Below are 5,000 nucleotides of genomic sequence, written 5' to 3' on the forward strand. Positions count from 1 at the left end.
AAACCTCTGTCGACTGCAAAATGACAATTTGTCATGTAAAAGGTGAGGGTTGGGTGCAGTACTCTGGTGTAACACTAGAGGGAAAACTCATGTGTCACAAAAATGTCTCATGTTTGGAGAGGGTGTTCTGGGAACTAGGACATCCATTCATATAATGTATGAACACATAGAATGTAACTGATTGTGAAAATCTCTTCATAACACAAAGTTCTTTGATACAGTAAGTTCTCAAAACACAATACTGTACATGCATCCTCAGGAAGGCCTGTGAGCTGCAACGCCTTGGTGCGGTTTTATTCTTTGCTATGCAATAATATGATATGCTAAATTAAAGGCTGTTTAATGTTTCGACAAGAGAGAGTGCCTTTGCATTTTTATTTTTTTTGTATTAAGCTTTCTCACAGCTGAAACTTCATTTGGTTGCTACTGTATATACACACTCTAATGGAACAGCACAGTTCTGTAGACGCTAGCTGATTTCAACAGTACTTGATCCTGGCACAGCTGCATGCAGACCCAGACAACACATGCAAATCCCAGTGAGTCCCACTGAGTCCCCAGAACCATATTGTCTGCAATCTGTTGTTTCTTTTTTTAATAGAAAGTATTGCAGTGATCCAATAGTCACAGGGGGGCCAGCAGCTCCTTACTGCAATCTGCGTATCAACAAAAGGTTTGAAATGTATTTGCAGCTGTCAAATTTGTAAATGAAGTGCTTTGTAAGAATCGGCTCTTATTCCCTTTTCCTTCGGACTGCAGAAGGCAGAATAAATCAATCCAGATCCCAATCTGCTAAATGGCATTCTAATGTGACCGGGGTGAGTGGGGGGATCGACAACCTCATTGATCCAGTCTTGGAAACAAGCAGTCTACTTTTTTTCTTTCTTTTTTTCATATTTTCTTTTTTTCTTTTCTATTCCCTCTCTGAAATACAATAACTTATAACTTTGTTATTGGGGTTGTTTTACTGCCTGCCAAGCCTTATTTTCACAGATATATGGCCACAATTTCTCTGATTAAACACTACACACACACACACACACACACACACACACACACACACACACACAGTGGAAACTTCCACTAAACAAATTCTAAAACCTGAAAATCAATATTGCAAATGTCATATTTGTTACCGACAAGTATGAGCGGTAAGCACAGAGTTGAGAAGAAAGAGAAAAAGGGAGGTTTTGTGGCAAGGAGGAGGAGGAAGAGGAGGAGGAGGATCAATAGAGGGAAGGTCACCCCTCTGTGAATTCCCACACTGGGCTAGTGCATCGGTCTCCTGACCTCTAGTGTCCAAACAACCACATGTGTTGTGTGTGTGTGTGTGTGTGTGTGCGTGTGCGTGTGTGTGTGCGTGTGCGTGTGACAGAGTAGTAGAAACATACAGAGCCAACCAGGCGGTCCTCAGTAAAACATGGCCATGAGCAAGACAACTACAAACCCCCAACACATCCTAATGTATCAATGTAAAGTCATAACCGAACAGAAACAGTTATGTAGTCTTACGTTGATGGGAAATAAACATTTGTGCAGTAGATCAATTCAATTCAATATTGAAATACAACAAGCTTGAGTAAAACACAGGAAAGAACAAAAAAACATAGCTACACCCCAACACATCCCAGTATAACATGTTATATCACATTTATAACATATGCTATAACATTTTTTCGATGCGGTGGTGAGAGAGATGAAAAGCATCTGTTTCTCCTCCTGTTTTGACATACAGTTCCAACGAGAGGAGACTCTTAACGCCACGTCACCTACAGTATCTATGAGGGCTGGGAATTGCAGGGGATCTCACGATAGTATCACAATACATAGGCTGTGATTCAACACATATTGCGATACTCAATGTATTGCAATTCAACACTGCTATATATTGTGATTCAATATGGCCAAAAATAAAAGTTATATTCATATGATGAAGGGAAACTGTTGAATCATGTGTTTTTCTTTAAAAAAAAAAAAAAAAAAAAAAAACCTGTCAAATAAATAATAAAGTTGTCCTCCGAAGGGGGTGGAGGGCTAAAAAAAAAAAAAAAAAAGAAAATCCATAGTCTCAGTCAGAGTATCAATACAGAGTTGCGGAAAATAATATTGCGATACTCGGCCGTATCGATATTTTCCCCCAGCTCTATCTATGCATGTACTGTACCAGCTGTGATTTAGAGGTGCGTTCTGGGTAGAGGCCCTGCAGTGAATTCTGGGTAAGTCTCTGTGCTTTCTGTGAAGGGGCACAGGTGTCGGACGCAGATTCAGAGAAACAGTTATTGTGTTGTTGTATTTGTTGTTAATGATCAAATCAATTCAATCCGTTTTGACAGCCGCCCCTTCGTCACGAGGGGAGACACAAGAAGGTAACCTTCCAAAAATGTTCCCTTCACTGAGACAGAGAGGAATCCTGGCCCAAGAACAGAATCAATCCATTAAGGCAGTCACATGGCTCCCATCTTGGCAGAACAGGAGGGACACAGCATGGTTGTCAAACTACTTCTCTTGTACTGACACCCTCAGGTTGAGGGAATAATAACCCAATATTGCAGGAGCTCATAAATCAACATTATTGTTGCAATTCTGCATACAGTAGCTAATCATGTAAATGCAGAATATAGAATGTAGAAATGTATATTTTACCTCAAAGTTTGAGATTTCACTGAGAAAGTTTGAGATGCTATGAAAAGATGTTATTTTCTTTTCACAGTGAGTGCATGGGTAAGAAGTCCTCTTGTGAACTAGAAATCTCAAAACATCTCAAAACATTCTTAATTACAAGAAGTCAAGAGGAGATCAGTAACTGCCGCAGGAAACCAGCTATTTTTGACTCGTTGACGTGAAACAGCCCACAGTGAACTAGAAAGACAGCACAACACAGACAAATGAACATCGAGATCTGGATTACTCCTAGTTTAATCAACTTTAGGTTGACACATACTGCAGGGTTTAATGAGTAGGCCTGAAACAATTTGTATCGACGGAGCAACTTTCTCTAAAAGATTTGTTTGAAGAATTACTCCCTCTCTGCAACAAACAAACCAAAGAAAGATGAAGATGAGTATGAGAACCGATAAGATGAAGGTTTGAACTGAAAACAGAAAAGGAGCGAATCGGCCAAATTCACTGAGCCTTTGGATACGGAGACAAGTTTGCACCTGTTTCCAACAAACGGGCAATTGAGTACAGTAAGTGCAAACAGTAAGAGTACAGTAAGTGCAGTAAGTGCAAACCGTTGTTTCAAACTCAGTATGAATAAATGCTAAAAAGCTGAACTTAAAAGCATGAATGAAACAACGAAACATTTAAAATAACTGAAAAACATGACTTGTAACTGCTACTTCCAGACGGCTCACCTGAAATGAACAGTTTAAGGAGGGAATGATGTAGTTCAACCATGACAATGTGAATAAAGTGAATAAAGTAAAATGAGATGGTGAAATACCTTGGGTGGCGGAGTTAAAGAGAGTACAGAGAGGCCCTGGTGCGTGTCATGCTGGAGGTAGAGGCAGCGCTTGTCGCCCGTCCAGTAAAAGTTGTCCCAGGAACGGTTGGCAAGGAACAAGTCTGAGTTGTACTGGTCCCTACAATGAAACACTCCAATTAGCTCTCTCTCTCTCTCTCTCTCTCTCTCTCTCTCTCTCTCACACACACACACACACACACAGACACACACACACACACCATTATACTGTAAAGCCTCAAACACACACTCTCACACACTCTTTTTCTCACAAGGCATACAAACACACCATCATGCTGTTTGATACACTCTCTCTGTCTCTCTCTCACACACACACACACACACACACACACACACAATAAAATACACACTACATAAAATCGACATAACACTGAAACCGCCTCTGTATGATTTAAAACGTGATATGGGAAGGATGAATTTTTCATAAACATGTGAAACATATAGACTACAGGAGCGCATTAAATTAAATGACAGTAAAACTGAGATATCTTGTAACTGTCAGCCTAAACCAAATCAAATATCCACCTTTACTGTAACATCCCCTACATAAGTAAATACTATACTACAGTAGATACCCAGGATCTCATGATCCGAATCAATAAACTCCACATTATGATCAGCGTAAATCAAAAACTCATCACTGTGGACCACCCACCCTATCAAACATACATACAATATACAGTATACCCTTGACACAGCAGAGTAAATCACAAAAGGGTTGTATCCTATGGAGAGGCCTAAATCCTGAAAGATATCTTAAAGTCACAGAGGACAGATAAAGATGCCACATCACAGCACGGTAGATCACCTTCAGGGGTGTGACTGCAGACTCTGACTGTGTGTCCTTACTGCAAACACACCAGGGTGCGAGTGTGTGTGTGTGTGTGTGTCTGTGTGTGTGTGTGTGTGTGTGTGTCTGTGTGTGTGTGTGTGTCTGTGTGTGTGTGTGTGTGTGTGTGTGTGTGTGTGTCTGTGTGTGTGTGTGTGTGTGTGTGTGTGTGTGTGTGTGTGTGTCTGTGTGTGTGTGTGTGTGTGTGTGTGTGTCTGTGTGTGTGTGTGTGTGTGTGTGTGTGTGTGTGTGTGTGTGTGTGTGTGTGTCTGTGTGTGTGTGTCACATGAGGAATGGCAGCTTAGGGAGCGGTCGCTCAGAGCTGACCTGAGCCCAACCATCCATAGAGTCGTTAGTCAAACCGAGACCGAACAATCAATCCTGACCATAACGAGGTGGCCTCCTGGGAGAGCTGCCCTCTCAGACACACACACAGCCACACACACACACACACACAAATGCAAGCACGCACATGCAAGCACACGCACACACTCACTCACTGACACACACACACACACACACACACACACACAGTCAAACAGTATCCTGCAGGATGTCCAAGACAGCCCTTCTCCATGCAGTGCATCCACACACACACACACACACACACACACACACACACACACACACACACAGTGAAGTGACAGGGCCTAATGAAGAGTGACAGGCAGAGTTGGGATACAGGGC

The sequence above is a fragment of the Argentina silus genome (genome assembly GCF_951799395.1).
Source record: "Argentina silus genome assembly, chromosome: 7".
NCBI lineage: Eukaryota > Metazoa > Chordata > Actinopteri > Argentiniformes > Argentinidae > Argentina > Argentina silus.